Source organism: Xenopus laevis, chromosome 5L (assembly GCF_017654675.1).
Source record: "Xenopus laevis strain J_2021 chromosome 5L, Xenopus_laevis_v10.1, whole genome shotgun sequence".
Classification (NCBI taxonomy): domain Eukaryota; kingdom Metazoa; phylum Chordata; class Amphibia; order Anura; family Pipidae; genus Xenopus; species Xenopus laevis.
The window spans coordinates 133,188,400-133,200,844 of record NC_054379.1 but is presented as its reverse complement, the minus strand read 5'-3'; the positions used below and the strand labels follow the sequence as shown (position 1 = coordinate 133,200,844).

General features: G+C 38.6%; 1 long non-coding RNA gene across 1 annotated transcript in view; it reads left to right on the top strand.

Annotated features, from left to right (window-relative positions):
- LOC121393817 overlaps window positions 1-12,132 on the top strand; it is a 78,936-nt gene extending 66,804 nt beyond the window's left edge. The window contains exon 3 of the long non-coding RNA XR_005961384.1: window positions 12,101-12,132. This is a non-coding gene — a long non-coding RNA (uncharacterized LOC121393817). The remainder of the gene's footprint in view (window positions 1-12,100) is intronic.
- The last annotated feature ends 313 nt before the right edge of the window (window positions 12,133-12,445 follow it).

Here is a 12,445-nt window from a genome sequence, read left to right as displayed (position 1 = left end):
CTAGGAAAGCCTATGGGGACCTTCTCCATAGGCTAACATTGATGCTCGGTAGGTTTTAGGTGGCGAAGTAGGGGGTCAAAGTTCTTTTTAAAGAGACAGTACTTCAACTATCGAATGGTCAAATAGTCGAACGATTTTTAGTTCGAAACGTTCGAAGTTGTAGTCGAAGGTCGAAGTAGCCAATTCGATGGTCGAAGTAGCCAAAAAAATTCGAAGTATTTTTTATTCCATTCCTTCACTCGAGCTAAGTAAATGTGCCCCTAAATGTTTTGAGTGCAGCAATTTTTTTCACCCATTGGCGTCATTTTCGCCATGAAACTTTGCTAAAAATTTTGCTCATCACTGGTTGTATTCAATCATCAGCCAATAACTCAGTAAGAGAGATAATAGCTGGCTAACCATGCAGAGATCTGAGACAATTTGTTTTTTTTAACCTCTTCAACTGCAGCATAAATGAGTAATTGCTAGTATGCTTTTTTTGCTGGGGTTCATCTTGTAATAATACTTTTTATCAAACCAGTATATGATATGTATGCATTTAGTGGCGCCAAAGTGAGAAAAGTAATGTATAATACAATGGTTAAAATTGTTATTTCAAAGGTCACTCTGTCTCAGTGAAGAAGCTGACCTTTTTTGATTACCCTTAATGAACAATTTACCCTTTATTCCTGTATGAAAATAAGATGCAATGGCAGAGAGTCGGAAAACGACAGCACTTGCAAAGCAGACTATGCAGGTAGCTGGAATACACACACACAGCAAACTGTCAGGCACAGAAAGGCAAAATATAGAGATGGAGTTGCTGTAGCAGAGACTGAAATGAATTCGGCTCTATGCCTGCCACACGTCTCAATAAATCAGCACTTGGTGAGGGTCAGCCATGCAGGCGGTGTCACTTCCCACTGTAATAAGCATCCATCACTGCAAAAGTCTGCATTGCCTGAGGGCCAGAAGACAGATAATATTAACCTCTTCATCCCAGACAGACTTGAACAACATGCTTTGCACATTCCCTGTGATGACAGCTATGTATTCACTCAAGTTTGACGACAGTGGCATAAAATAAATAAATATCTGGTTTGGAATTGCAACATGTGTTTCCATCATTTGGGGATGTGTTCTGCGTGGATTCAGTTTCAGATGCAAATCATTGGAATTATAGATCATTGTTTTTTTAGTTTCAGCAACTGTATTATAAATGATAAATAAAGTCACGGGCACACTAAACGGAATGCTAATCCCAATTATTTAAATTCTATATTACGTAGATATCACCTTAAGTGCTCGAATACCGTTGCATCACTTTTAAGCTTTAACCTTTTAGAATGGTAAGCAGGGGCCAAATTTTGATATCACATTTCAAAACTGCATTTTTTTTTGTGATTCTAAAAAAATGACAGCAAGAAAATGCAATCTCCAATATTTTCAAATTTATGTTTTTTTTCAAACTGGAATTTTCAAGATTTATAAATTGATAAAAAAATCTTGAAAATTTTAAAGAAAACATTTGGCAACTAAAACCTGGCAGGATTCTGTAGGAGTCAACAGAAGGTGTATTTCCAACTAATTCGTTTTTCCAGTGTTAAATGTTTTTCTTGGTTTTTGCATAAACAAGAAAATATTCAAATAGAGGAAAAAAATTAGAAAAAGGAGAAACCATCATAGCTCATATTGATATTCAATACAGGTATGGGACCTGTTATCCAGAATGCTCTGGACCTGGGGTTTTCCATATTACAGATCTTTCTGTAATTTGGATCTTCTACTACTAGATCTTCTTCTACTAGAAAATCATGCAAATGTTAAATAAACCCAAATAGGCTGGTTTTGCTTCCAATAAGGACTAATTCTATCTAGTTAGGATCAAGTACAATGTACTGTTTTATTATTACAGAGAAGGAAAAGGAAGTTATTTTTCAAAATCTGGATTATTTGTATAAAATGGAGTCTATGGGAGATGGCCTTTCCATAATTTGAGGCTTTCTGGTTAATGGGTTTCCAAATACTGGATCCCATACCTCTACAACCAAACAATATAACATAGTAAAATAAAATTCAATGAATCAATATTGTGGTGCATGCCTGATCAAAAAAAAAAATCCAAAAATATTCAAGTAATATAGAAAATGAATGGTTAGAAATCATAAAAAAATTAAATTAGATTGGAATTAGATGGAAATAATTCAAAATGCATTTAATATTGTATTGGTGTGAATTTCAATTCTATTCAAAGACTTTTGTAGGTGTAGAAGGGTAAACTGAGGAACTAGCTATATAAGATTTATTGATGCTACGAGTAAGACATTTTTGGTCATTATCATAAATAATGAAAATAAATCACGGTTTAAATTTTGACATTTAAGATTAATAGATTTGAAGGAGTTAGAAATTTTTGGTAACTAAGAACTTCTAAATTATTTCTACAATTCTAAGGGGCAGATTTACATAGGGTTGAATATCGAGGGTTAATTAACCCTCGATATTCGACTGCCGAATGTAAATCCTTCGACTTCGAATATCGAAGTCGAAGGATTTACCGCAAATAGTTCGATCGAATGAAAAATCGATTAAATCCTTCGAATCATTCTGAAGGATTTTAATCCATCGATCGAGCGATTTTTCTTCGACCTAAAAAACATTAGAAAGCCTATGGGGACCTTCCCCATAGGCTAACATTGCACTTCGGTAGGTTTTAGGTGACGAAGTAGGGGGTCGAAGTTTTTTTTAAAGAGACAGTATTTCGAATATCGAATGGTAGAATAGTCGTGCGATTTTTAGTTCGAATCATTCGATTCGAAGTCGTAGTCGAAGGTCGAAGTAGCCAATTCGATGGTCAAGTAGCCAAAAAAATCATTCGAAATTCAAAGTTTCTTTTTATTCTATTCCTTCACTCGAGCTAAGTACATGGGCCCCTAAGTGTGAAATTGCTACATATGGGTAGTAGGAGTTTGAGTTCAATGTTTAAAAACGAATAGAAAAATGCAATTTTCATTGTAACCAACTTATTTTTCTGGAAACCTCTATTAGACATTTTGGACAATAACTTTTTAGCTACAAACTTCATTTGTTGAAGTTTCTGATATGAGTCACTGCCGAACCCACAAAATATGTCTACATGACTCCCAAAAGTATTTAAGCTGTGTCCAGTGTTCTCATCATGAGAGATTGTTCCAAGATGATCCTGAAAAATATCGCGAGTTTATTGAGTGGGTGCAAATTCATCCCTGATATAGCCCTCCAGGGTACCAATTCTAGTAAACCGAGAAACATTCACAGCATCAAGTTTCCGTTTTCTTTAAACTTCACTTTAAATAAAAATATCTAAAATAACAAACCCCAGAGTATGAAAATGAAGGATTAGGCTAATATAATAACATTTAGACTGTAATATACGAGAGAAAAGGAGAGTAGGGAGCACTCACGGACCCGTCGATGTACAGCTTCTGCGCTGCTACGTGAAAAACGCTCCCGAAGCGTGTCTATCAACAATTTCTTGTAACCACGGAGCACCAGCAAGTTTAAAACATCCGTTTATTTGAAAATTGTTAAAAAGTGAAAACAGAGCGTAATGAGCCCAATAGCTCCATAGCTTTGACACGTTTCGTGGTCCGTGGTTACAAGAGTTTGTTAATATAATAACATTCCCAGAATCAAAGCAAAAAGTCTTGATCATATGAACCATTAGATCATAGTCTTGATCATATCACCAACCACCGCATTTGACAAAGTGAACCTCTCTCCTGTCACCTGTGATGAGAAATATTCTTAATACTCGTAAAGAGACAAACTACATTGAAAAATATCTCATTAACATAACAGACTGGCAGAAATGATAGAGCAGTGTTCAGTTGGCAAATATATACAGGAAAGAATAAACTAAAAAGAGAAACCAGTCACTGAGCACACAGTCAGGAATGTCTATTGGCAAAAATTGGGATATGAGAGTACAATATTTGATTAAATATACTGCATAATCTTGAACCCATGAGCAGGTGCGCACAGACAACCTTGCATCTCTTCATGGAAATTGAACTGTCTCTGTGCCAGTCTCAATGTTTAAACCCCTACTCTGCTCCTGCCCAAGCTTGGCTCAGATACCAGTCCTTGCTGAAGCCATTGCTGCTCTTGATTCTGTGCTCCACAGAATTTAAACCTGTTTTGTCTGCTTTGAATTCTGCAAGGATTCGGACTTTGCTGATTGGTATCCTTGACCTTTGACCCATCTCACTATATTTCTCTGCTTCATGGTAGGGTGCTGCTTGGCCTTCAGCATCTGGCTGTACGTTCACTTGGGTCCATGGGCTCTCCTGCACCCTGAGTTATACACTTTTTCATTATGCATGTTACAGTCATGCTAAATACAAGATACTACTATGTTATACATAAAAAACTGGACATAGGCAGATAGACAGCGATATTTAAAATGAGCGCTTTCTATATAATGGCTCTCCTAGTAAATGGGTTGCACTATTATATCTGTAGCGTGTTTCTATTTCTGCTCATACACATGTAGACCCATTTCTGTACCATATGAAGCGTGAAGACTATAATTCATGCAACATTGCTATCATCTGTGGAACCCACAGCATGTGTAATAGCCTTTCACTTCCTTTCTAACGCAACATTTTATGTGTTATCTGTGGGGAAACTTTTACATTTATGTATGTGGTGTGTATTTGGAGATTGTAATCTTCCTTCATGAAACGTTGTTATTTCCATTGGAGAGCAGCTATTTAGCAAAACTGAAATTATGTTCAGTCTCCATGTTTTTTTTATATGCTGCTTCTGAACTTTGCATTAAAGGGAAAATATAAGACTTGCAGCTTGACATACAGTATAGGCTATAAATAAAGCCTATTACACAGAGAGGCTCTTATACACAGAGAGTCAACCTCTGTAGCAATCGCTCTCCTTCAGTTAAAAACAAAAACAAAATCTCAAGTGCACATCCCTTTGTACTAATTTCCTAAGCATTTGTGCCCCCTTGGACGATGTGCCCTGCACTGACCACTGGATTAAAAAGATGCGCATCCTGGCACCTCAGAATGACATGTAAGGTGGGGCGGGGATTGGGCAGAAGGGGAGGGTGCTCCTATGCCTCCTCTACCCACCCCAGCACTCCAATCAAAACACAGTATGCAATTCTCGGCTCTCCAAATGAAGCACACTGCCCCACGCATTTTGAACAGTTTGAAACCTTTTTATTTTAAAACACATTTGCAGTTACAAGCCAAAGTATATCAACACTGTACAGTATATCTTTATATTAATATCTGAGAAAAAATGGCATTATTTGTTTAAAATAAAAAATCGTCCCATGTACAGTCACTATAATGGTTTCCATTGAAAACAATAGGGCAGATCTATATTTCTTCAAGCTTCACATTTGGGGCTAATCTTTGAAATCAAATGAGTTCTTTAGTTCTTTTGCATTTTCCTGTGTCGACTGCTTCTACTCTCCCCGCCCCCCATTATGGTGTTTTTTCAAAAAATAAAAAGATTGCCACCTAAAACCTGGTAATTTAAAAAAAATTGAAATTAATATTTTTAGGTAAATGTTACTTAGTTATTGTGTGTACTTGGTTATTTCCAAACAAAGCCAATTTACTTTGTTGAAAGATACTTCATCTACATCCTACATACTACCTCTATAATCATTTTTGGAAAAACAGAGATCAAAAATATTAAAAAAGAATATGATGCCTTGGTTGCTGCTTAACAATGCAATGATGTGTGTGGTGTATATCAGGCTAGAGAGGGTGACATTACCAAGCATTTCTTATGCCATACATTTCCTTTTATCAAAAAATTGAGTTTGGTTAAAACACTGTTTGGGACAAAAAGCTGGTTTCAGAACAAAACCAGTTTCCCTGTTTTCTTGGACATCAACACTTTTAAAATGCCAGTTTTGTGCACTAGACAGGGTTTCAGAATACTTGCAGACTCACAGGAAAACATAAAAGAAAATATTCCCTTCAGTACAAGGTAAAAAGAATAAATATTTTAGAATGTACATATATGATGTCAGTTATAGCTGCCGATCACTGTTTTGGTGGTTAAATATAAAGCAGAGCAGACAGACCAACCCTTATCATTATCTTTGCTCCGTCCCTTAGTTTGTTTCTGCTTCATCCTGTCAGGACAAATAATTCTCACTAATGCTTCTCCTGTCACTTATTAGCATAGAATGACAAATGGTACATATGAGCAGTAGTATTTATCAAAACCTGAGAAAATGTGATGACTTCTACTTGTACTTTTTCAAAACAAACCAAGTTTCTCAAAATATCTCCACCAGGACCAGAATCCCACAACAACAAAATGTATTTAGTGATTACCTCTTGAAAGTACAAGGTGCTATGTGTTTGTGCAAATGTTGCAACTTTTATTACATTACCCTTGTGAGTTAGTTAGTTAGTAGCAGCAGCTCCTTGCACACATCACATTTGCACCAACACAAATGCCTTGTACTTTCTCCTCTTCTGTTGACCTGAAATTGCTTCAGACAAATGAATGACTTCTGACACCAGTAATTCTTATTACATATGTAATCCAACATTTTATCAGCCCTCTTCAGCTCAAAGGAAAGTTATTAATATTGTTTAGGTCGTGATTCTGATTCTGATTATAATACAGCAAAAAAATTGAGAACCTCAGAAGCAGAATAAAAGTTTGTGCATTCAATCATCATCATTTATTTATATAGCGCTGTCAAGATACGCAGTGCTTTACTGCAGTTATAGCAAACAGGGAATAAATGGTGGATAACAGACAAGGATTACAGAGTACAATAGGGTTTACAAACTAAAAGGTTAGGGTACAATTGAGACATTAGGATTGTATAAACACTTTGTCATTTTTGATATAGCAATGATTAATTAAGGTACAACGAATAGGCCTCTTTAAACAGATGGGTCTTTAAGGAGCGCTTGAAAGTTTGGAAGGAAGGAGAAAGTCTGACAGCTTGTGGCAGAGAGTTCCAGAGAAAAGCAGAAGCCCGAGAGAAGTCTTGTAGACGAGAATGGGCAGAAGTGACCAGAGGAGAAGTGAGGCGAAGATCAGAAGCAGAGCGTAGGTTTCGTGAAGGAGTGTATTTGGAGATTAGAGATGAAATATAGGGAGGGGTTTCATTATTAAGGGCCTTGAATGTGAGTGTAAGTAATTTGAATTTGATTCTAGAAGAGATTGGGAGCCAGTGAAGGGACATACATATGGGAGCAGCTGATGTTGAGCGGCGAGCTAGATGAATGAGTCTAGCGGCCGCGTTTAGAACAGATTGGAGTTGTGAAAGGTGACTTGTTGGAATACCTGTGAGGAGTAAGTTGCAGTAATCAAGGCGGGAGATGATGAGAGACTGAATCAGTGTTTTAGTTGATTCTGAACTGAGATATGGTCGTATTCGAGCAATGTTGCGCAGTTGAATATGGCAAGATTTTGCAAGTGTTTGAATGTGTGGTGAAAAAGACAGATGAGAGTCTAAGATGACTCCTAGGCAGCGTGCCTGTGTGGTGGAATGAAAGGTGGTGTTGTTTACGGTGAGTGATATCTGAGGGACAGGGGAAGATCTTGGAGGAAATATAATGAGTTCTGTTTTAGAAAGGTTCAGTTTCAGGTGGCGCTGTGACATCCAGGAGGAGACAGCAGAGAGACAGTCTGTGACTTGGGAAAGGACAGAGTTAGAAAGATCAGGAGTAGACAAGTAGAGTTGGGTGTCATCAGCATAAAGGTGATACTGAAGTCCAAATGACTGAATGAGTTTTCCTAGTGAAGTTGTATAGAGCGAGAACAGCAGGGGGCCAAGAACAGAGCCTTGAGGAACTCCAACAGAGAGTGGGAAAGTAGTAGAAGTAGAGTTAGAGAAGGAAACTTTAAAGGAACGGTCAGACAGATAAGATGTAAACCATGAAAGAGCAGTGTCCCGAATGCCAGATGAGTGTAGAAAAAAAATTGAGAACCTCAGAAGCAGAATAAAAGTTTGTGCATTCAATGTGGATGTTAGTTTTTGGTGTGTCCAAGACTTAAACACAAGCATTACTAAATGACCTACTAATATTTTTTCTCTGAATAGTCAGCAGTCAGTGGGCTTCTTTTGCTGCATTTTTTTTTTCTGTGGCTTTTTAGAACAAAAGGTTGCAGCGGAATTTCACAGCAAATCCATGCCTGGTGAAAAATCTCACTCATCACTAGTTGGCAGCCATTCACTTGGAATTCTCTGACTTTTAGTGGCTGCTTTGGAACAGTACCTTTATTAATAAAAGCTTATTTTGAATTATCTCTGATTGTAAGGATTCTTAAAGGAGAAGGAAAGTCTTTGTGCACTTGGGAGTGCCAAATGTTAGGCACCCCAAGTTTTTATGATTAAATTTACTTACATGAAACCCCGGGCCGGTGCTCCTATCAGCAGAAAACTGCACAGGCCGGGTTATTCCAGCGAGCACCACGGAGCGATCCTCTTCCGTCTTCCTCTTTCTTCGTGCGGCTGCGCATACACAGTAGAATAAAAAGCCAAACTTTAACTAAAAAGTTGGCTATTTCGTTTTACTGCTCATGCGTTTGCCCCGGGAAATTTGATGAAAGAAGAAGCCGGAAGAGGATCACTCCATGGTGCTCACTAGTAAAATCAGGTAAGTCAATACAATCACTTGGGGATGCCTAACATTTGGCACCCGCAAGTGCAAGATGGCTTTCCTTCTCCTTTAAGCTACATTTGGGCCTATAGCTTTTAAAACAAGGGCATAAAACAGCAAAATCGATTTAAATAAATCAGCCAGGATAAATTCCCATGGCTCTCCCAAGATCGAAAAATGGCACACAAATGCCACCTCTTCATATCTGGATAATCCGCAAAGACAGTTTTAATTGTTAAAATATTTAATTATTAAAGTATTTAAGTTCAGTGAATGGGGCTTGTGTTGAATATTCTTTTTGCCTACTATTTTCATTGCAAAAAAAACAGGCTATACAGGGTAATTGAAGCCATTCCATGTTTGGTCTTTGTAAGGTAGACAATTAGATTCCCAGTTTACAGTCCCCTCCTTTCATCCTTTATTGCGACTGTTTTGTAAACAGGAGACCATCATGAAAAGCATTTCTAGGAAGACACAGCTGATTAGAGATGTTCCTTGGTCATATGGAATCCTGGGAGAGCAGCAGAGTTTATATCCCTGCAACTATCCAATGCAGGTGCAGATTAGCACACGTGGCCCCTACAGGAACAAACTCTCCAAAAATACATTTATAGTGCTGAATATACATTTCAGATTCATAGGATTTTTCTTTGAATGGAAAGTTCATGGGCCACATTACAGAGTTTCTTGGCAATCCCACAATTTACAATCTTGACCTTTCTTTCTTCTTAGAACAACCACTCCCCTCATTCTCATCTAACCACCTGCCGAGAAGGATGAGAGTTTCAATTCTATAAAACACCTGGTTGGAAGAGGTAGATGCACTTGAGCTTTGTACTGTGTATTAAGCCAAGTTCATTCCTAAAAGACACAGCTAGCTTCAGGTTCTCACAAGACAGGATATTCTGAATAAACGTTTCCTTATCATCTCACCAGACAATTATTTTGGCACTTTATCAAGTCTTATTTATAAACCAGAGATTCCGAGGCATTCAACTGCAATAATTCAAACCTGGTGTCAATTCTAGTCTCCTCAAGCAGAAGACAGTTATCACCATGGAGCCAGTATCCCCGACTATATAGTATTTATGACATTTGTTCTCGCTAAGCTTTATATTTCTCCATATGTTGAGTGTTGTGGTCACAATGAGTCTACAGGGCTGAATATGATCACAGTTCCTGGAGCTAGTTTTATCGTTACATTACGAACAGAGCTTTAAAATACTTTTTAATCTTTCCTTATTGTTATTCAGCAATGTTTTGCAGATGCTTTCCATGACATGAGGCGTAAATGGTGTTTCCACGTGTTGTAAATGTTGTGGAAAAGGCAGTTGCTAAGCAAAGAGTTTTAGAAGTCATCCTTATGATTTCATATTGCAGATCTATCAGATTACTTGGTTTTTTACACACTTCTCTCTATACCCCAATTCACTTTATAACTTATCAAGTTCTCATAAAATGACTGCTCCAGTTATTTTAAAAGGCTGCTATATTTCTTTTTTATTTCTGTATTTGCCAAAGGTAAATATTATTGGTTAAGTGTTGCTTTATATTGTTATATTGTTTTTTTACTTTCTATGAATGTGTCTTCTCTGAGCTGCCATTCTCTAAGGCTGGCTGAGCTCAATCTTCCCTATGATTTCACATAATACAATACTATAATATAATTCATTATGTTCTCAAAAGGATTTGTGGTATAGTAGCCAGAGATGTAGTCAGTTGAGTACCTTGTTCAGGCTGGGCCCCCCGGTAAAATATTTTGGAGGGGGCTCAGCACATGCGCTTAAGCCCAACCCTCCCCCCCTTCAGGCCCATCCCCTAGTTTGCTCCCAGCCAGCCGTAAATAAGCCAGCTGGCAAATTTATGATGAAGTACCATACAGTGGAAAAACTCCCGCATAAGCCAGCGCTGTTCTCAGACGAGTGTTTAGGCAAGAAACTCTCAAGTCTAGCGCACTGCACAATGCAACTGCACAATATCTGTACCACATAGTATTTTTATAAAATTAAATTGGTTCTCCATGGAGGTCCTGGACAGCACCAGTGTATGCAGAAGTTTTTCACAGTATCTGTGTGCATCTTGCTGGAGGACTCACAAGCTAGGTGGGCTCTGATGTGGACCATATCTGATAAAAATATTTATACCATACAGTTAGGGGCACATTCACTAAGTTCGAGTGAAGGAATAGAGGAAAAAAAACTTTGAATTTCGAAGTGTTTTTTTGGTTACTTCGACCATCGAATGGGCTACTTCGACCTTCAACTACGACTTCGACTTCGAACGATTCGAACTAAAAATCGTTCGACTATTCGACCATTCGATAGTCAAAGTATTGTGTCTTTAAGAAAAAACTTCAACCCCCTAGTTCGCCACCTAAAAGCTACCGAATTCCATGTTAGTCTATGGGGAAGGTCCCCATAGGCTTTCCAAGTTTTTTCTGATCGAAGGATAATACTTCAATCGATGGATTAAAATCCTTCGAAACGTTCGATCGAACGATTTGTGCAAAATCCTTCGACTTCGATATTCAAAGTCGAAGGATTTTAATTCGCCAGTCGAATATCGAGGGTTAATTAACCCTCGATATTCGACCCTTAATACATCTGCCCGTTAGGGTTGCCACCTTTTAATAAAATTTCCACCGCCCGGTGGAGGGGGCGGGAAAAAAAGGGCGGGCCGTGATGTCAAAGGGGTGGAGCCACAACGTACGATTGGCCAGAAGCTGTCAAAAAGGTGAGTTTTGACCAGACTGGGGGCAGGCCACAGGCTTTTGTTAGGTGTATTAAAAATTTACTGGCAGCTACATTGCCGGTAAATTTGTAATACCGGCCCCAGCCTTGGCAGGTGTTTTACCGGCTAGGCCGGCAAAATAGCGGCCGGGTGGCCCTAAGCTGGACCCCTTTACCCTACCCCAGGTCGGTGTCTGCTGTATGGGTAGCCACTGGATGCATAGGGATTTATAGCGACTATTGTGCCTTGGTTTACTTTTCTCTTGTTTAACTTTCTGCACTCAACTGAGACGTACAAAGTCAGGTAAAAATATGGGCTGATATTTTTTTAGGGATAAAAAAGTTCCCTATCTTGCTCACTAATGATGACCATTTTTTGTCTCCGTGGAACCTAACCTTGTTTGAATGCTACTGTATGTGCTCTAAATGCTCCAAATGTATGACAATACCAATAGAGTAAAATAGGAGGACCCAGCTAATTGTTATGAAGATGATAGAGTAACTCAAACTAACATGATTAGGTTTTATGAATAACCTGATTAAGATCATCTGAATAAACAGTTAAATAATACAATGAAACAAGAAGAACGGTGCATCTTGGAAAGAAAATAAGTCTACAAAAGATAAATAGGGTTACGACAGCACTAAGCTGTATAACTGGTTGTACATTGACTTTTTATAACAAATTACTTTTTTTCAGCAGTTTTATCTGAAGCATCAAACTGCCCTTTTTCTTCTTAACAGGTTTCTGTTTCCCTAGCTGATGGCTCAGGTGGTGTGCATGCCTCCCTATTGTCAGGGAGCCGGGAGCCCCCTCTGGGGAGTAGTCCGGATCTAGGAGGAAGCCCCTCAGGAGGGATCAGGGTCGTGGTATCCAGGGGTTAGGCAAGAGAATAATCAAAGTCCAAGCACAGGTCAGAAGGCAGGCGGAATACAACAAAGTCCAGGGCAAGGCACGGGGTCAAAGGCAGGCAGAGTAACAGCGAAGTCCAAGTCCAGGCAAGGGGTCACAACAAGGAATCAGGCAGATATAAGCAGGGAAAAACAGCAAGGGAACCCAGGAATCTCTCAGGGAACAGGATCCTATTT